This window comes from Gorilla gorilla, chromosome 5 (genome assembly GCF_029281585.2).
Source record: "Gorilla gorilla gorilla isolate KB3781 chromosome 5, NHGRI_mGorGor1-v2.1_pri, whole genome shotgun sequence".
Lineage (NCBI taxonomy): Eukaryota > Metazoa > Chordata > Mammalia > Primates > Hominidae > Gorilla > Gorilla gorilla.
The window spans coordinates 56,396,943-56,418,783 of record NC_073229.2 but is presented as its reverse complement, the minus strand read 5'-3'; the positions used below and the strand labels follow the sequence as shown (position 1 = coordinate 56,418,783).

The 21,841-nt window shown below is 40.6% G+C and overlaps 2 protein-coding genes across 3 annotated transcripts in view; one reads left to right on the top strand and one right to left on the bottom strand.

Moving 5' to 3' along the window:
* The window catches only part of DNAH8 (dynein axonemal heavy chain 8), a 394,484-nt gene extending 388,931 nt beyond the window's left edge, over window positions 1-5,553 (bottom strand). The window contains exon 1 of the mRNA XM_063707575.1: window positions 5,101-5,553. The gene's annotated coding sequence lies outside the window, so the exon portion shown is untranslated. The remainder of the gene's footprint in view (window positions 1-5,100) is intronic.
* The window catches only part of BTBD9 (BTB domain containing 9), a 482,019-nt gene continuing 465,545 nt past the window's right edge, over window positions 5,368-21,841 (top strand). The window contains exon 1 of one of the 2 annotated variants that reach the window (XM_019029706.4): window positions 5,368-5,451. The gene's annotated coding sequence lies outside the window, so the exon portion shown is untranslated. Of the gene's footprint in view, window positions 5,452-5,615; window positions 5,678-21,841 lie in introns of those variants that run through there. The other variant, XM_063707576.1, reaches the window with a different exon arrangement.

Genomic DNA, 21,841 nt, shown 5'->3' with positions numbered 1-21,841 from the left:
ATTTCAAAGCAACAGAATACAGATATGCAGGCCAATTCACCCACTTACAAATGCTGAGCCAACAAATTTACTCAGAGCTTCTTGGCAAAGTGAAAAGTGAAAAACAGGCAGTTATATAATTCACATTGCCTATAAAGAGAAAACACATCAGTTACTCAAGGGTAGCCAAATATTTCATGACTTGTGGCTCAGAGAGAAAATTCTCTTGTGTTCATATGAGGAACACAGAGTGATATCACACACAACAACCTGTCAACTATGCCTTCTAGAATTCCTCAGTATAAGGGAAAGGGTACATAGTATGAAGCCTGGGGGGTTAAAAGCATGGATTCGAATCCTAGCTTTATCACTTATTAATTGTACCTCGAGTAATTACTTAACCTTTCTATGCCTTGGCTTCCTGTTTTATAAAATATTGTGAATAATATCACCTACTTCAAAGGGCAGTTATGAAGCTTAAATGAACTAATGCCTACAAAACACTTAAACATAGATAACATAGGTGCAAGTACTATGTATCTGGTACATGGTAAACATCCTTATTATTAAAGTCAACGCTAAAATGAATGTGTGTGCATATGCTAATAGTACAGAGAGAGGGCACTTAAACCAACTAAGGGCCTGAGGGAAGGTTTCCTGGAAAGAGGATGCTTGTGCTGGGTCCAAATCTTGGTCTACTATGACCTTGGCCAAATTATTTAAACTTTGTCCCTATTTGCTAAAACAGATACTTTGTCAGTGATCTATACAATAAGCTAATGTTTACAAAATTAAGTAAGATAATACATGAGGATTAGACAAGCAAATGTATCAAAGCATGGCATTAGTGACAATAAATATTTCCTCTTGAATCTACTGGAAAAATATAAATTATTCTTGCATTTAACTTTTATTTGTGTCCATTTTAACAATTAACCAATTTTAGTTTAGAAACAGTTATATATAAATATTCATTTAGATCACAACAAAACTACCTAGAAGGAATGTTAGGTGACAACGCTGGTTTAGCACAATTCTCCTGTTCTTTTTTTACCTCCATGGAAATGCCTTAATATATTTGTGTCCATTTTTGAGGCATACTGTGTTTACCTGACAGTGTAGGTAAGTACAACACTCTTGACTTCCATTAGATAGAGCTAACTGCTCCCTTATCTGTATCACTTTATATATCCCTCATTTCACTTCATACAGATTCCGTTATAGTATATTGTATTATACTTACAATATATTTATATCTAGCTTTTAAACTTATTTTTTGAGACAGGGTCTTGCTCTGTTGCCCAGGCTGAAGTGCACTGGCACAGTCATAGCTTACTGTAACCTCAAACTCCTGGGCTCACCCAATCCTCTTGCCTCAGCCTCCCAAGTAGTTAGAACCGCAGGTGCGCACCACCACACCTGGCTAATTTTTAGAAAATTTTTGTAGAGATGGGTGTCTGGCTATGTTGCCCAGGCTGGTCTCAAACTCCTGGCCTCAGGTGATCTTCCCATTTTGGCCTTCCAAAGCACTGGGATTACGGGGCATGAGCCACCACAATCAGGTCTATCTTATTATTTTTAATTTTTATTTATTTACTTATTTTATTTTATTTTATTTTTTTTTGAGACGGAGGTTTGCTCTTGTTGCCCAGGCTGGAGTCCAATGGCGAGATCTTGGCTCTATACAACTTCTGCCTCCCGGATTCAAGTGATTCTCCTGTCTCAGCCTCCTGAGTAGCTGTGATGACGGCACATGCCACCATGCCTGGCTAATTTTTGTATTTTCAGTAGAGACGGGTTTTCATCATATTGGTCAGGCTGATCTCAAACTCCTGACCTCAGGTGATCTACCCGCCTCAGCCTCCCAAAGTGCTAGGATTACAGGCATAAGCCACCGCGCCTGGCCTTACTTTTTTTTCTTTTTTTTTTTTTAAAGAACTACGACAGCTAGTTACATACTTAGTATTTCTCTCTCTCTCTCCAAATTGTGAGTTCCTTGAAAACTGTGTTATAGTCATAGTATCTAGGACAGAAGCTGGCATGAAATATACTGATTCTTAATGGTTGGAAAATTGTCTGAGAAGGATTTGAAGTGTGCTGTTATAAGCAAGTGAGTCTGATATGAAATTGGGGTGATTGAGCCCAGGGGGTTGAGGCTGCAGTGAGCCAAGATTGTACCACTGCACTCCAGACTGGGCAACAGAGCAAGATGCTGTCTCAAAAATAAAAAATAAAAATAAATAAAAGTATTGAATCAGATATGACAAAAAATAAAAAAATAAAACTGGGGGGATTATCTAGGAATTAATGAGAAAATTATAGACTCAGCTTGATCTCATCCTTTGCCAGATGAGAAAACCAAAGCCTGGAGTAATTGAGGGATTTGTTCAAAGTTATCTAGCTAGTTAATGGCCAGAATCAAGACTAGAATCTCAAAACTCCCATCAAACTAGTCTAGAGGCCAATCCACTATATTGTTCTGCCTTTCAGATCTCAGTGATTTGGTATCTATCTCCACTATCCCATTGAAGTTTGCTGTTGTTGGTTACCAATCACTTTTCTGTTGCTAAATCCAGTGAATGCTTTCCAGTTCTTGATATACTTGGCCTTTTTGTGGTCTCTGACTCTGTTGACCCCTCTCCATCTTGCTTGCTTGGCTTCAGAGGCATTAGGCTCACCTAGTTCTCCTTTTCTCTCTCTGGCCATTCTTCCTCAGACTTCTTTTTGGGCTTCTGATCATCTTCACCTCCTTTTAAAGTTAGTGCTCTCCAGGGGCCCTATCCTTGCCTCTCCTTATTATGTCTTCTGTATTTTCTCCCTGATTGATCTCATCCATGCCTCGGGCTTAAATTACCAATTATTAATTTATTTCTTCCAAATCTATTTTAACTCAACCTCTTTCCTCATTCATAGACCTGTATAGTTTGAGTGTTTATTGGACATTTTTCTCTAGATGTGGAGGTTCCATCAGGTCACAGTCATATTGCTATAGTCTCTGAGGGGACCTACTGAATTGTACCCTTCTTTTCCAGGTAATGGAGAAAGCTGCAGGAAACCAACTGTTATCTTTATTACTCACTGTATCAGTTTCCTATTGCTGTTGTAACAAGTTAGCACAAACTTGGTACCTTAAAACATACAAGTTTCTTATCTCCCAGTTCTAGAAGTCAGAAGTCCTAAAATCAAGGTGTTGGCAGGGCTGTGTTCCTAGGGTGCTAGAGAAGAATCCATTTCCTTGCCTTCTCCAGCTTCTACAATTTGCTTGCGTTTCTTGGGTCCATCTCCAAAGCCAACAGTATAGCATCTTCAAATCTCTGTCTGACCTCTGCTTCCATCATCACATCTCCTTCTCTGACTCTGACCCTCCTGCCTCCAGCCCAGTCAGACAATCCAGGATAATCTCCCTAGATACATCATTTAATCATATCTGCAAAGTCCCTTTTGCCACATAATATAACATATTCATGGGTTCTGAGTATTAGGGTGTGGTCATCCTTTTTTTTTTTGGTTGGGGGGGATCATTATTCTGTGTAACACAGCTGACAAAGCTGGTATTAAATATTATCTGTGGACTGACAGCTTCCTAATGCCAAACTCTGGAATTAAATACATATACTCTCTTTGTAGCCCTGGACTAGGCACCCTTGTCCCTACCCACAAGCCCTGCTCCAGAAGAAACGGAAAAGAACACCAGGACAGTTCCCCGAAGATAGTTATCTTTTAAGAGAAAAAGAATGGGATAGATGCCACATGTCCAGTTTCTCCCATTTAAGTTCACCAATCAGGAAATCACTCCTCTAGGGAAGAGTGAGTTGCAGACAGGTATATGAGAAACCAGGAGAGTATTACACTAATGGATATCATTCCACATGGAAGAAAGACATTGTGAATGGAGAGGAAATGTTTCCCTAACAAACATATCCATATTTGAACTCATCATCATACTCCACATATCTGGTCATCCTCCTAAGAAATGTCACCATCACTATCTATAATAGTAACTTAGACACTTGTGGATAATCAAGACTCATGTAGCTTGCCATCTTGCTACATGTTACCACTGTCTACCTCAGCACTCATGCTAGAAACCTGGCCTACTCATTTATCCGCACTCAATGCTGTGAATTCTACCACCTTAATGGCGCTAACATCTATCCCCTCCTCTATTCCCACTGCCAATGCCTTGTTTAATGTTCTTATCACTTGTCTGGAGTACTGCAATGGCCTAAAAATGGGTCTCCCTGCCCCAAGCCTTGCTTTTCCTGACCATTTTCACTTTCTACTTTTACTCATGAAGCTTCCTTTGCCCGGAATTAAGTCCTTCCCAATTTGTCTCCTCCAACAACTGCACGGGCGGTCCCCTAGCTTGCTCCAGCGTCAGGGATAACTGACTTTCCTACACCAGCTAGAGTCAGACCTGCACCCGGATTTCTAGGACTCTTATCTATCTAGATAAATAAATACATTTTTTTGAGACAGTGTCTTGCTCTCACTGCAGAGGCTGGAGTGCAGCGGCGCGATCACGGTTCACTGCAATCTTGAACTCCCCAGGTTCAAGCGATCCTCCCACCTCAGCCCCCCGAGCATTTGTGACTACAGGCGCGCGCCAACATGCCCATTTAGTTTTTGTCTTTTTTGTAGAGACCGGGTTTCACTATGTTACCCAGGCTGGTGTCGAACTCCTGAGCTCAAGCGATCCGCCAACCTCGGCCTCCCAAAGTGCTGGGATTACAGGCTTGAGCCACCAAGTCAAATGGGCTTTATACTTACAAAGTACCTTTGCATACCTTATTTCATTTTCACCTCACAATTCTCCAGCGTAGGCTGGACCGGTATTATTATGCCCATTTACTGAGAGAGGAAACTGAGAGTCAAGGCTGGGCCAGTCACACCCTGCTGCGAAATTAACGAGCGTCACTTAGCAGCCTCGACATTAACCGCGCTCGCGCTCTCATCCCTTTCTGGTTCTACTCCTTGGAGAACCTTCCTGCACCTCCAAGAACTTGCCGATCGGGTCTGCGGCGGTCTGGACGAGGTCACTCCACAGGCGCCCAGGACCTTCCCATCCGTAGTGACGCGCGCCGGTGACGCCATACAGTGACGTGTAGTGACGCGACTTACCCGGAGCCAGGTACCGGCAGGGCAGCCACACCCTGGGGCCCCCTGTTCTGGAGGGGCAGAGGGTCGGGCCGATGCGAAAAAGCCGCAGAAGCTGCCTTAGGCGACTTTCTGGGCCTGCATCCCCGGACCCAGCAGCCCGCTGTCGATCGGTTGCTAAGTGACGCCAGCGCGCAGTGGCGCGTGCGCGGCCACGGCGGAGTGCGTGAAAGCGGACGCGCGCCGCGGCAGCCGGGGCGGCGGCGACTACGGCGGCCACGGCAGCGGCCAAGGGGGCGGTGGCGCAGAGGGGGGTGCGGAGCGGGCGGAAGAGGCGTCTGTGTCGCTGCTTGGTCTCAGAGGAACATCGCTGGGGTTAGTAGCCGGGTCCTTGCAGGGGAGGTGGGGCCTGGCCGCACCTGCTGCGCGGGCCCCGGGCGCGGGGACGCGCGCCCCCGCCGTATCCGCGCGCACCGCTCCCCGCCGCTCCGCCGCTTTTTCCGGGGGCGGGGGAGGAGCTGGGACGGGGCCTGACGAGGGTCATTTCTTGGGCCCGAGTGCTCTGGGAGAGCGGTAGCCGTCCGTTTCGCAGTCCACGAAGGTGTAGTGGGAAGTAGACGTCTCGGGGATTCGGGGTGGCTCTACCAGCCTCCCAAAGAGAGGAGTTCGAATCAGGAGCAGCCCAGGTTCCCTAGCAGTCTCGTATCCTGTCTGAGACGACGTTGCCTGGGACTGAGGAGGCGAAACCCGGGACCCCGGGGTGGGGGTTTGGAAAGTTTGGGACTGCTGGGGCCCTCATCTCCCCTGTGCTGGCCAGCCTCTGAGTAGGAGCTGGTTGTTATGGAGAGAGTTGTGAATCAGTGCCTGCGTGCGGCATCAGACACACCCACGACCTAGGGAGGGCGACCTGTCAGTATAGATCCGGGGCAGCCAACCTGTTGCCTAGAGTTTCTAACTTCACATGTATGTGCATGTGTTTCCTTGGCGTTTTAGTACATTGTTGTTACAGATTTTGAGACCAAGGTGCTGATAGGCATCCTCATTTGTTACTTCCTCATAGACTCAGTTATCTTGCTATATTTCCCAGAACCGTGTTGTGCTTTTGTCATTAGTAGATCCAAGGAAGTATGGAAGCATGTTTTGTTTGTTTTTCCTAAAGGCAGTACAGGCTGCTATTTTCTGGGCAGAAAATACGGATTCTGTTCACTGTGTGGGCTGGAAAGTGTTGATGATGGGAGAACCCAGCGTGTAAAGGTGTAGCTCATCCTCAGCCCGGTGCTGTCTTCTCAGTGCTCTGGACTCTATCATGGATATAGATGTATAGGGGTTGTGGTTACCATACTTGGGAGCGAGGAGTATCGGAGACAGGGAAGAAGCCAGTCTTTTCTTTCTGTTGATTAAGGCAATGTGTAGAACCAGTGAAAAGATAGGCTGTACTGAAATCTAATGTTTTGTGTAAAAGGATAGAGGAAAATAAGTTCAAGGTTCTCATTTAGGTCTAAAATTCTATGATTCTGTTTCATAACTGAGAATCTGTAAAGTATGTTACCTCTTGGAACCAGTAATAACCTTGCTTTGTAACACTTATTAGATTACTCGGAATTCAAAGTGTCTTCCTCCCTCCACTGTAATAGCTTTTAGGACAGGAGTCATCTGTGTTTTCCTCCTTGCCCTATGTCTAACACATAGGAAAAATGTGCTTGCCACAGATTAGGCATGCAATGGATATTTGTTATATAGCACACTGTGCTCAAGTGGTGTATCTATGTATAGAAAGCATTTAGTTCAGTCCATCAAGTACTTAATACATGTGCCTCCCTCTGCCCAGTATCATGATAGGTGTGGGAGGAGGATTATGGAGTGGAAAATGACATAGAAGACCGGTCTTTTTTTTCCCTTTGAGAGCAGTAGTCTAGCTAGGAGATGTATAAAATAATTATAAAACCAAGTTAAGTAGCAGGTAACCAGTGCTGTTTGAGGACTATAAATGTGGTAGAAAATCAGAAAAGATAAGATGTGTAGGCTGAGTTAGGGAACTCTTTGAAAGAGGCAAGATTTGACTTGGTCTCTGAAAGAAGTTAAAATTTGTTAAGAAATAAACCAGGGGCTGAGAAAATAATAATGTGAATTTGGTTGTTGGAGGATATACCAAGACGACTTTTATGTCTGGTAACTGGAGCGGAACGCCTCTTATAGGGGAATACTGGAGAGAGATGGCTTAGCAGGTTGGGAAGGCAAAGTGTTAAGGATTAAGGCGGGCTTATCAGCATCCCACTGTTAACAAGATACGGCCTTCTTGTAAGGTGGGATAGAGGCTGTATTAATCAGAGTACAGTCTTTGACAAGAATAAGTTTTATCCTTACTTGAAAGTAAAGGATATTACGCTTGAACCAATATCAGGTTGTTAATATACTTTTGATTTCAATTACTAATTGGAATCGATGCCTCACTAATGTGCATGTATTTTAGGTAGTCAGTGGTGCATGTCTCATTATCTAAAATCTACCTGATGTACTTGGGCCATTGTATTGGAAATTTACTGAAATGATGTACCAGTAGTCATCCAGTCACACTCAGTGACATAGTTTTGCTTGGGATTATCTCTCTGAGGTTTGTCTTTACTGCTGATCCTGTAAAATATACAAATGTTAGTTGGGAAAGGAGTCTTTCTGATGAACGATGCTTAAAAATACTGACCAAAGAGATTTCAGAATAATTAAAGACCCTGCTGCTGAGTATTGAACCCTTGGTCTTTATTTATAACATCTTCTGTTATGTGAAAATTCTTTTGAGTGGTGTGTAAACCTGCAGTTGAATTGCTAATCAAGATGTGTAAAGTTACAACTGCAAATGTTGCATTATTTAACAACTCAGCAGATACTTACTGGGTGCTGGCTATGGCGAGACACTTCGTTGGGTGCTGGGAAGACAAAGAAGTTAAGACACAGTATATCCTCAGCATACTAAGTGTTCATCAGAAGAGATAAACCACTAACCATTATGTGCTGTGACAAATTAATCCCTTTTGGAATGAATAATGTGCTGGGGGAGTAGAGCGCTCTGGCTGGAGAAAAAATTGATAGGGAACATGTTGAAAAGAAGGGGATGGAGCTTAGCTCTGAGGGTTAAATAAAATTTCACCACATGTAGAGGGGGAAGAGAGCATTCCAGGGGCCAGCATAAGCAAAGTTGCTGAAGATTAAAATTAAATGGCGCTTTTGGAAATATCTTGAGTTGTTTCTTGTGGGCAAGAGAGGGGAGAGGGCTGAACTCATCTCAAGAACCCATTCCTGAGATAATGAACCCATTCCTGCTATAATGGCATTCATCCATTCATGAGGGCCTAATCACTTCTTATTGCATGGCAGAAGTGATGAGGCGGGAAGCTGTTTTTGGAGCCAAATTATGAGGGGGTCTTCTACTTCATCCTAAAAAGTCTAGACTCCTCCCATCCATTGGCAGTGGAGAGCCATAGAAGGTAGAATAATCAGAAAGTTGACAGTTCGTGTGCAGATTGCATTAGAGTGGAGAGGCAGGGAGACTAGAGTGTAGGTGAGAAATGTTGGACAATGGGAATGGATAGATTTTGGAGACATTTTTAGATGTTAAAATCTCTACATTTATGAACAGCTAGAGGTAAGGGAGAGTGAGAAGTCAAAGATAATATGTCTAGTTTGAGCAACTGTTTGCTTATGATGACATTAAGTTAGAAATCACAGGAAGAGGAACAGGTTTGAAGTGGAGAGAAGAAATAATGGCAGTGTTAATTCTGAGGTTTCCGTGGGGAGTTTAAAAAGAGAGATCCACTGAGTAACTGGAAATGCTACTTCAGAGTTTATGAGATGGTTAGGGACAATTGTAATATAGATGTCCGCTGAGGCTGTGGGAGTAGCAACCTTCTAGGAGGCATGTTAGTATAGTAGTTAACTTAGTGGACTTTGGAGTTAGGAAGATGGCAGGTCAGATCTCTGTTATGCTGTTTATTGGTTGGCTGACCTTTGGCAAGTTATTTAACTTCTCTAAGCCTAGGCTTCTTATCTGAATTAAAGAATTGTGGAGATTATACATGTGCACAGTGATTAACACAAAGGTACTATGTGCACAGTGATTAACACAATGCCTGTCTTATAGATGCTTAATATAATAAATGGCAGCTGTTGCTGTTATTGTTAGTAGTAGTTATAGATGTAGAGATAGTAGGAGAGGCCCCAATGCCAGAAAAATGGAGAGTGAGAACTGGAAAAGGTGGTGAATGGAACTTTTGGACATTTAAATCAGTATTTAAACTTGGATCAGTTCTTGTCTTTGTTTTGTGCTGCTATTTCATATTTTATGTTTCATAATGGCAGCACAAAACAAACTAAGACAAGAACTGATCTAAGTTTAATTTATAAAGAACAGTCTGGTTAATTTATAAAGAACAGAAATTTATTTCCTGATAGTTCTGGAGGCTAGGAAGTCCCAGATCAATGTGCCAGTATCTGGTGAGGGCCTTCTTGCTGTGTCATAACATGGCAGAAGGCATCACATGGGTAAGAGAGAGAGGGAAGGGGGCTGAACTGATCGCGTCAACCTATTCCCACTCTACTGGCATTAATTCATTCATGAGAAAAGAGTCTTCATGGCCTAATCACTAAAGATCCCACCACTCACTGCTGTTGCATTGGAGAATCAAGTCTCCTCTAACACATGGAGGACACATGCAAACCATAGTAGTTCTAAAATTTGAAAATGCATTAGGTAGAGCTGGAGGTGGCCAGGTGTGGTGGCTCATGCCTGTAACTCCAGCACTTTGGGAGGCTGAGGTGGGTGGATCACTTGAGGTCAGGAGTTTGAGACTAGCCTGGCCAACATGGTGAAACCCTATCTCTACTAAAAATACAAAAATTAGCTGGGCGGGGTGGTGCACACCTGTAATCCCAGCTACTCAGGAGGTTGAGGCAAGAGAATCGCTTGAACCCAGGAGGTGGACATTGCAGTGAGCCGAGATTAGGCCACTGCACTCCGGCCTAGGTGACAGAGCGAGACTCCATCTCAAAAAAGAAAAAAAAAAAAAAAGAAATAGCTGGAGGCTTTGGTAAAGCACAGATTTCTGGGTCCCACCCCCATAGTTTCTGATTAAGTAGGTGTGGACTGGGGCTTGAAAAATTGCATTTTTGAACAAGTTTCCAGGTGATGCTGATGGTGCTGTTAGAGGATAGATGAAAGAAAAGGAACCAGCACTAACAAAGTGGTTGAAGTGTATGGAGAACCAGGAGATAGTTTAGAGAAGAATAAGAATTTTAACGGCCTCCAGACTCTCTAGGTCTACCAGTCTGATTTCCAATTTCGTAGAGCTTATCTCATTCTTATTTTTGTTTTCTCCAGAATCTATTATAATGCCTGATACATAGCAATAACCTTTGAAGCTGCTTAATACTGTCCTGGTGCATGATGGCATGTACCTCACACACAGATCTCATTTATCCTCTTTTATCTCTGATGAGTCATGGGGAGGATACAATTTCTAATTTTACACACACACAAAATAACTACAGAAAATTTCTTTCATATATCTGGTGTGTAGCTGTGTGCATTTGACTTTGTGTTAGATGCCCTCTCTCCTTTTTTTTAAAAAAAAAAATCCAGTTTGCAAAATAATTTTTAATAATATGTGCCAGGATTCCAGTCTGTGTCCTGTATTAGGCACATTGAGTCTTAAAAGGGAAGCAAATAATATATTCCCTGTTCCTGGGAAGTTTACAGATAAGATGGGTGAAATGAGCAAAACCCACAGGAAAGAAACAGGAAGAGGTATAATCACAGAAACATGGATGTAGAGAATCTGAATCTAAGGACATATTCCTTGCTTGCCAATATTCTTTGGGTTTTACATGTTTCATATACTGAAGACTTTTGGCATATAGCACACATGTTAGTCCTAGTGAGAGGAAGTTACAAGGGAGTTCCACTATATAAGGAAATAAAACAGTAGCTGTGCAAAATTATAAACACATTTGTAAAGCGAGTGAAATTGGAGTTAAATTGGAGCTTCATGACTGACAGGTTAGCTACTCGCTATTCTGCCTAGGTGCTTGTTCTCTCTCATTTATCTCCCAGCTAACATTCATTAAGCGTTTATAGTGTGCCAGAAATCATGTGAAGTGCTGGGCATAGAGAAAATGATAATTGCCTTGTGCACCTAAGTCTGGTTTTACTTGGGGAAATGAATGTGCACACATGTATGCATATTGGCAGGGTGAAGGAGCCTGACTTTTATAATCTTAAGATTATATTGAAGGAAGAGACATTGAGGACTTGAAGTTAAATTCGTTCAGCCTTATGTATTCAAGGAGCCATGACGAGTATAGAGATGTATATTTTTTTTTTAGCAATCAAATTTGTAACTTGATAGAGGAGAAAGAATATATTTGGAGTAATAAAAAGAATACGATAAGTACTGTATAAATATTGATTACAGACTAGGTACTCTGGCTTCTTAAGCAGCTAAGTGTTCAGTTTTAACAGCAACTCATAAGCTATTGTAATGTTTCAGAAATTATAACATGTCATAAGTCCACATTAACCTCCTGGGCTGCCTTTGCATCTGAATATGAGACACAAAAATATTCTGGCAGTCTGTGTCCCTATTTTCTTGATTTGGGAAGTATACGCATAATGCATATAAGCAAGAGAGTAATTAAAAACAAGGTGCTATTTATCTAATGGCTACATTATGCAAGGCCCTTTCTATATACTGTTTCATCCTTGTAATGACAACCTTGTCAATTTAACATTATCTCCATTTTACTAATAAGGTAACTGAGTTCCAGAATGGGAACTGTTTGTCTGTAGCTTGTGGCCAGTGAGAAGTGGGACTGGGCTCCAGTACAGACCCAGGTGTGGACTCTGCAGCCTATGTTCTTTTTACTTCATGCCAATTCCTTATGTCACCATGGGTCTTCAGCATGTTAATATCTTGATGTAGAAATGCAGTCTCATTTCTGCTGTTTTAGGAAAAGTTACTGGAGGAAGTTAGAATTTTAGTAACTGCCTAAATGTTTGAAGACAATTTGATAATATAGTTAGGGATGGAAGGGAATGGGGGCTGGACAATTAATGGCCCCAATGCTGATTCTCCTATGAAGACATGCTGTATTTGACCCCAGTTATTTTTTAGTTGACTCACAGGAGATCTTACATGAATATTCAGATTTCCCACTTTTTATTTATTTTTATTTTTTTCAAATAGAGACAGGGTCTGGCTCTCTTGCCCAGACTAGAGTATAGTGGTGTGATCCTAGCTCACTATAACCTCAACCTCCTGGGCTCAAGCAATTCTACCTTCTCAGGCTTCTGAGTAGCTGGGATGACAGGTGCATGCCACCATGCCTGGCTAATTTATTTTTGTTTCTATGTAGACAGGGTCTCACTGTTTGCCTAGGCTGTTCTTGAACTCCTGGGCTCAAGGGATCCTCCAACTTTGGCCTCCCAGAGTACTGGGATTACAGGTGTGAGTCACTGCACCCAGCCCCACTTCTTTATGTATAGGTGCCAAGTTTTCTAGAGGAAGAACTGTACTTTTTCAAGTACAGTTCAAGTTTACATTTTTCAAGTTGACATTTTAGTAAATTCAACTCTTTTAAAAAATCCCTTAAAACTTCACCCCAAACAATGTTTACCTGAGATTTCCCAGCTAATCTCCCTTCTCTGCACATTACTTATTTCCTCCACTTAGTGTTTATTTTTAAACCTATTTACAAAATTAATACATTCTATTTATGGTTCAGTGTAGTTATTCTGACTTGCAAGGTTTTCATTCCTTGCAGTTTGACTAAGTCACTCTTTGGTCCTATTTTATACATTCCTGGAAATATAGACTGTAACTATCTTTGTAAATGATAGTTAATTTCAGTTAATTTTACAAGAAATATTTCTATAAATTTATAATTCTGCAAATGGAATAACTGTTAAATTAAATTCTATGTTATCTATTGCTATGTAACAAATTATCCCAAAATTTAGCTGCTTAAGACAACAAACTTTTTTTTTTTTTTTTTTTTGAGATGGAGTTTTGCTCTTGTTGCCCAGGCTGGAGTGCAATGGCGCGATCTTGGCTCACAGCAACCTCCGCCCGCTGGGTTCAAGCCATTCTCCTGCCTCAGCCTCTGGAGTAGCTGGGATTACAGGCATGCGCCACCACGCCAGGCTAATTTTGTATTTTTAGTAGAGATGGGGTTTCTCCATGTAGGTCAGGCTGGTCTCAAACTCAGGACCTCAGATGATCTGCCCGCCTTAGCCTCCCAAAGTGCTGGGATTACAGGCGTGAGCCACTGTGCCCAGCCAACAACAAACATTTTTTAATCTTATGATTTCTGTGGGTCTGGAATTCAGAACCAGCTTAGCTGGGTAGTTCTGGCTGAGTCACTGATGAGTTGCAATTAAGGTTTTGACCATTGCTATAGCAGTCATCTGAAGGCTTGATGGGCTGGGGCTGGGGCTGGAGGATCTCCTTCTGAGATGGTACACTCACATGGCTGTTGACAGGAGGCCTCAGTTCCTTGCTGGCTGTTGGTAGGGGACCTCAGAAATTTCATAGGGTTGCATGAGTATCCTTATAACATGTCAGCTAGCTTCATCCAGAGCAAGTGATGCAAGAGAGAGCAAGGAGGAAACCATGTGCCTTTTATGTCCTGTTTTGAATATAACACTGTTACTCCTATATTTGATTTGTTATAACGTGGCACTAAGTCTAGCCTATACTCAGGGAGGAAGGCAGTTAGGTTCCACCTTTTTTGAGGGGAGAGTCAAATTGTGGGCATATTTCCAAACAACCATCAATCCTTTTTCCTGTGAAGCCATTTCTTCAGTTGATGTTGATTGTCTCTGTTTTAGCACATGCAATAATTTTTCTGACTTGTATATTCATGGTATTTTCTGGAAATGCTCTGAAGAAAAGGTAGTGGTTTTTAAATTTTAAGGAAAGTTTTCACAAATTACAGATTTGTTGTGGATTCCTTGAAGTTTTATATCCATCACATTAGCCTTAGTACTAATGCAGCCAGAATGTTTTCATTTTTATCCTATTCTATTCTATACATTTATTCTTATACAATTGTATTCGTATTTAATGGTTTTAAATTAATCTAAAATAGAACCAAACATTTCTAGGTAAGGTAATTCACTTTCCAAACTTTTAGAAGAAAAATGCTTGCTCAACCACTGTCTGAAGGCACGTGTTTCAATTTCCATGTGGTACAGTGACATTGGGCTGCATGGCTTAGATGAGTCTGCTAATTTATAATCCAGTCCTTTGGGTACTTTACTAACTTTTATCCTCAAGTAAGGTCCTAAGTAGATCCATTTTATTTCAAGTCTCATTCTTTAGAAGGTGTATGTAGGACATAATTGGCTTAGGCAACCTTTTCAGAACATATTGCAGTTAGGTTTATATTTTGGCACTTCATGTCAGATGTTAACTTTCACTATCCTGACCCCTAACAAGTATAAATTACCTGCTTAACTCTTTTCTTCTAGTTTTTAATTTTAATCTAATTTTAGACATCCAGGAAAATTGCAGGAATAGTACAAAGAATTCTTTTATAACCTTCACCACATCTCCCAGATGTTAACATTTTACCACATTTGTTTTATCCTTCTCTCTCTCCTTTTGCCCCACTGAACTGTTCAAGAGAAAGTTGCAGATATAATACCCAATCCTTCAATGTGCATTTCCTAAAAACAAGGATATTCTCTTATTAACTGTTTTATAATCATTAAATACTATCGTTGTAGCTAACCTATAGGCTTTATTCATATTTCATCAATTATCCCAATTGACTTATCAATGAATACCCTTTAGAGCAACAAAAACAATAAAAATCCAACACACAAGAACAAAGTGAAACAAAACAAAAAACCAGCCATGTGGTGCATTCAATTTTTCTTTTTTTCTTTTGGTCTCCTTTTTTTTTTTTGAGACGGAATTTCACTCTTGTTGCCCAGGAGTGCAGTGGCACCATCTTGGCTCACTGCAACCTCTGTCTTCCGGGAGCAATTCTCCTGCCTCAGCCTCCCAAGTAGCTGGGATTACAGGCATGCACCACCATGCCTGGCTAATTTTGTATTTTTAGTAGAGACGGGGTTTTCACCATGTTGGCCAGGCTGGTCTCAAACTCTTGACCTCAGGTGATCTGCCCACCTTGGCCTCCCAAAGTGTTGGTATTACAGGCATGAGCCACCACGCCTGGCCTGGTCTCCTTTAATCTAGAATAGTGCCTCAATCTTTGTCTTTATAACACTGACATTATATAAGGGTTTAGGCCAGTTTTGTTTTTATTTATTTATTTCTTTTTTTGAGATGGAGTTTCATTCTTATTGCCCAGGCTGGAGTGCAATGGTGTGATTTCAGCTCACTGTAACCTCCACCTCCTGGGTTCAAGCGATTCTCCTGCCTCAGCCTCCCTAGTAGCTGGGATTACAGGCACATGCCATCACACCCAGCTAATTTTTGTATTTTTAGTAGAGACAGGGTTTCACCACATTGGCCAGGCTGGTCTACAACTCTTGACCTCGTGATCCTCTTGCCTCGGCCTCCCAAAGTGCTGGGATTACAGGCATGAGCCACCATGCCCGGCCTATTTACTTTTTTAATAGTATGTCTCTCACTTGAGGTTTATCTGGTTATGATTAGATCCACATTATGCATTTTTGGCGGTAATATAGATGTGATGTATTTTTCTCAGTGCTTCATTTGAAGATGCTAATGTTGATTTGTTGTATTATTGGTGATGTTAATTTTGATCACTTAGTTAAGATGGATTCTGCCTGGTTTCTCCACTGTAGAGTTTCTGCCTTTCCTTTGTAAATGGTATCTTCTGGGAGATACTTTGAGAGGATGTAAATATCCTGTTACTCCTCAAACTTTCACCGACTAGTTTTAGGCTCCATTGATGACTATTTGCTGAATCCATTATTGTCATGATTGTTGCCAAATGAAGATTTCCTAATTCCATCAGTCCTTTTACATTTATTAGTTGACTTGCCCCATTAATTAACTAGTTAATTAATATCTTAGTGATCTCATGGATTCTTAGGTTATTCAATGGGTTTAATTTTTTTACTATCATTGTTTTTGTTTTTTTTTAAACTCATATTGTCCCGTATTTGACCAGCCTTTTCAAGCTGGGTCTGTGTCTGTCTGTCATGTCCCCTTGATTCTTTGATCACTTTCTTATTTTCTGGCACAACAAGAGAGACCAGGTTTATCTCATGTTTTCCCTACCGCTTCCCTGGAATCAGCTATTTCTCCAAGGAACACTTGGTAGAAAATTATATTTAGAAACAAGATCTCAGTGCTAGGTGTGCTCACAGCTACTGAGATATCATTGCTTCTAGGCCCTCTTAGCAAATAGATGTTATGGGTTGCATGTGCATGTGTGTGTGTATTCCATACCTTTCTATATTTTTGTATATCTATATTAAAAACCATGAGTTCATACTGACACCTTCAGTTTCAATGTATGTGTATTCCACACATTTCTATATTTTTGTATATCTGTATTAACCATAAGTTCATACTGACACCTCCAGTTTCAACCCTACACTGCGGAGTTTATTCTACCCATTCCCCTTTTCGTGTTTGTAATGCCTTTGTTCAACAGTAAGAACCTGACTCCCTTTATTGACAACATATTTACTTATTTGTATACTCTTAATGTACCCAGAAAGTAGGTTCAAAATTGTTAGCCCATACCTTTGTGAAAAAGAAACCCACTAACTAGAGGTTAGCATTTTAACAAATGTTAGCGTGGGGACCTGTAGTCCAAATACTGTATTCAGAGTTATAGGAGTTAGTACTTCTCTTCTCCCCTGCTTTCTTCTGTGTGGTTATGTTATTCATTTGAAATACAGTTTGGTTCATTTGATTCTGTTTATGTTTCATGTTAGGTGCCCCTCTCTCTATTTTTGATTTTATTTATTGTCCTTTTTTGAGTATGTGAAATGTTAACATGATTCCAAAAGTTGAAGTTATTCTCAGAGAAGTGTCACTCCCATGTCTTCTGTCCCTTCTACTTTGTTTCTATCCACTCCCAGGTAGATAATCTGCTTATCAATAAAAAAGTTATGACCCTTTTTGCGCATGCCTTACAAATACACCTTACTTTAGGATATATGGAATAGAATTGCTTAGTCATATGATAGGCAGAGCTTCAATTTTAGTAAATAGTAGGAAACTGTTTTCTGAGGTGGTTAAACCAGTTAAAATTTTCTAGTTATTATTGATCCTTTTTAGTAACAGCATGAGCCTCACTCCTGTCAAGCCTGCTAATACTCATGCTGCAGTTTTTAGTTAGTACCTTGCTAAAGTCCTGGAGATGAAAGTCAGCCTAATAAATCTTTGTAACATCTCATTGAGCAACTCATTTGTTTAAAAAAAATCACTTTTTAAGGAGGTAATTTATAAAAACGGTACAAAATTTTAAAATATGAAAGCATTTACAGTGGAGATTAAGTCTCTCTCCCATCCTGACCCCACAGACATCCAGTTCCCCCTCTTTGAAACAGCTTATCATTGGTTCACTGCCAACACCGGTGCTGTTCTAGTGTTTGGGGATGCAGGGGTGAACAAAACAGGCCAAGATCTGCCTTAATGGAGTGTCCATTCTACTGGGGGAGATTGAAAATAATAAAGTTTCTTGCATATCTATTCAGAAATATGCTGTGTATATGTGGCATATTCTAATGCCCATATGTATTGTACTGCATCTTGCTTTTCTCTCATTATATCTTGGAGGCTGTTCCATATCAGTACCTTAATGCCTACAGAGTACCATGTCATGGATTTCTTAATACAAGCTTGTCCAAAAATGAGCTAATTTGGATTATGAGAATTTAATTTTACTAGTTTTATAAAACATCCCTAATCTGGTTTATCAGCACCTCATTTCATGAGTGCCACCTTTATTTTCTGACCTGCACCATAAGCACCACTGTGAAGCCGTCTTTGCCGTGGTGTAATTGGTGGGTTGGTGAAGTTCTCTCAGATACTTCATTTGCTGCTTTAAAGTGGTAATAATCTTGTATGCATTTGCATAGTTTTCATTGATTTCTTTGCTCTCTTTACTGGTCTGTCACCCCTAGATTGAAAGTTTAATTACCTAAACATCAAAATATGTATACTTTACTGAAGTAATTGTGTGCCATTTATTTCAGTGGTAATTAAATTCTTTTGATGTGGAGAAATCACCAAATGAGTTTTTTAAGGAAGGTTAATTCTCCCAAGGCGGGATGACTGTGTTCTACTATTTCTCTAGCTCTTTGTGGTCAGTGCTTCTTTAGGGCCTTCATTTAATTCCTCACTTGTTTACCAGTGATTGAGAAGCTTCTAAAATCACTCACACCTTTTGTTTTAGGCTTGATTGCAGCAAAGAGCATGTAGTCACTAAGTGGAGTGGTGAGTAGGCCCCGCTATTTCTAACTTATTCCATATAAATAGTTAAATTCATGTAAGTTGAATTCGAGTATGGTGTGGCTCCTTTATGATAAGAATTGACCTAATTCAGGTGGAGCTGGGAAGGAGATGCCCAGGCAGCTTCTCTTTCGTCCATGCAAACATGTGTTGACCTCTTGCTAGGTAATATTAGGTGCTCTGGGTCCAAATGAGAATCATTTGTGGTTCCTGCCCACAAAAAAACTTGTAGTCTAGTAGGAGACGGTTAATGGGTACAAACAAACAAACAAACAAACAAAAAAGAATGAATAAGACTTAGTATTTGAAAACACAACAAGGTGACTATAGCCAATAATAATTTAATCGTACATTTAAAAAATAACTAAAAAGAGTATAATTGGATTGTTTGTAACACAAAGGATAAATGCTTGAGGGAATGGATACCCCATTTTCCATGATGTGATTATTATGCATTGCACGCTGGTATCAAAACATCTCATGTACCCCATAAATGTATATACCTACTATGTACCCACAAAAATAATAAAAAACATTTTTAAGTATGTGTGGAGCACAGGGTTGAACAGTTGGCTGTAAACTGCATACTCTCAACTCTGGGGACATTGGCTTGGGCTCAGTCCAACAAATTGAAAGTCCTTGAAACTTTTGGGGAGTATAGATTTATGAGAGTTGGGGTTAGGTGATTCCTCTGTAGCCTTCAGGTGACTCCTGTTCCTGAATGGAGTATAATTTGTTGTCAATGCAATATACATGTCAGAAAGAAAATGTGAGAAGGAAAATGATAGTATGAAATGACTGTTACATGTGAAGCACTGTACTATGTCCTTCATGTGTTTTATTTTATCCTCATAGTTACCCTGTGGGGGCAGCGACCATTTTCTAAATGAGAAAGTTGAGATGCTGTATCTCTCCTTATTCTATCTCAGGTTCTGCCTTTGAATGTTGTGACTTTGAACAAGTCCCTCAGTTTTCTCATCTGTAAAAAGTCATAGTTATGATGCTTGAATACTTTTCAGCTCTAGGTTCTAGGAATCTGTGAATATTTACTAATAGTGTTCTTATGTGGGCAGGAAAGAAGGCTATTCAGGCAATTACTCCCCCTTAGCAAATTAATAACTTAATAGTAACACTGTCAGGTTGTCCAGACCAAATAATTTATTTTCCCATCACAAAGTGAGTACCCACTATGTATGTGGCCTTAGAAGGCTACTGTAAAATAAATCAAGTAAATAGGCTTGGTGACAGGCTCTCCATCAATTGTTACTAGCCCTGGGCACATGGGCAAATAGCTACCTGCAAGATTACGTGATGATTTTAAAGTGTGTTATAGGTTAAGTGCTAAGTATTTTTATTAATTTAGGAAGTACTTTGGCATGTGGCCTTTAAAATTACATTATTATATTATCATAAATCTTGACTAAGGCAACAAAACATGGTTACTATGGCCAACTTCACAGATGGGGTGAAACGGTGAAATATTTTATAGCATGTATAATGAGCTACTAGATGATGATGATTTTCTCTTCACATCTGAAAAATGTGAGTTGGGAAATGAATTAGAAGCTTTAAAGGTCTACTTAATTGTGAGAATTAATTTCAAGAAATAGTGTCATGTACCCAGTGAGTACTTAATAATTGAGGAGGAGAAGGACAAAAGGGAAATTATGAAGCTTTCAAACCTAAGTCCATTTTGGAAAAAGGTTAGAATAAAAATATAATACTAATGTAACTATGAAAACTGCCTTACAACATGATACAAAAAGAAACAAAATTAGCAAATACTAGACATTTTAAGATTAACTATTCTCCTAAATTGGAGTCCATGTATTCTAGGTACACTAATTCTTGAAATCAATTCTTATTAGACATGGAATCTCCCCTTATAGGACATGATGAAAATTTATAGGAGTATCTTTGTCTTCTAATGTAATTTTATGAGATAAATATTATTTCATTATAAATTATTTTATTTTGTTTCTGTCTTACAGTGTTTTTTTTTCTGGATGGGGGGTAGGATTTTGTGTACCATTTTGTGTACCATTCTGTTGCATAATGTATTTTTATTTTTGTTTTTATTTTTTTACTATGCTTGATTTTAGCCAAAAGGCTAAGAAGCAGTATTTAATTTTTTTAAAGATAGGAGTCTCACTCTGTTGCCCAGGTGGGTCTCAAACTCTTGGGCTCAAGCAATCCTCCTGTGTCCAGAGTTGGTTCCTGCCAGTGGGTTCGTGGTCTCTCTGACTTCAAGAATGAAGCCGCAGACCTTCGCGGTGAGTGTTACAGCTCTTAAAGATGGCACAGACCCAAAGAGTGAGTGGTAGCACGGTTTATTGTGAAGAGTGAAAGGATAAAGCCGAGCAGGTTGCAGCTGCTGGCTGGGGTGGCCAGCTTTTATTCGCTTATTGTCCCTTCCCATGTTCCATTTCTGTCCTATCAGAGTGCACTTTTTTCAGTCCTCCCCACAATTGGGTACTTTTAGAATCCTGCTAATTTGCGTGTTTTACAGAGCGCAGATTGGTGCGTTTTACAGAGTGCTGATTGGTGCGTTTTACAATCCTCTTGTAAGACAGGAAACTTCCCCAAGTCCCCACTCAACCCAGGAAGTGTAGCTGGCCTCACCTCTCAATCCCCCCTCTAAACAGGACACCCAAACTGCCATTGGGAACTGGGTGATGACTGCTCTAGCTACTTCCTGCTGGATAGGGCAAAGAAGGGGCCCTGCAGTTGTAGTATCCTCCCAAGGGGAACTCTCTAGGCCAGTCAGAGGGCCAGTGGGTCAGTCCAGGGGTCCTTGTAGAAGTTGTGACTTGAGCTCATTTGGGGTTCCATTTGTAAGACCATCTGTAGCTTGATGGCCTCAATCCTGGAGGAAACAAATTTGACAAGGAGTTTAAAAATACAGGGCCCAAAGGCAAGTAATAGCAAGATGACTGTCATGGGACCTAGAAAGGGGAGAAGCCATGTCACCCAACTCTAGAGGTTGGTATAGGAATTTGAGAGGCGTTGTCTGATTTCAGAAGCCTTTTCCTGTAAATGCCGGGTAGCGTCTTGTACTTTCCCGACTGGTTAGTGTAAAAACAACACTCTTCCCCTAAGAAGGTGCAGAGTTCTCCTTTCTCACCAGTGAGGAGGTCTAGGCCTCAGTGGTTTTGGAGAGTCACTCCTGTCAAGTAGTCTATTTGGGATTGGAGAGTAAGGATAGATTTTGTTATTTTTTTGCAAACTGTCTGAAAAATCCTTTGAGAGTGTGTGGTAGTAGGATAATGAAGTAGATAAACTAGCTATTACGGTTCCTGTAGCAGTGGCCATTC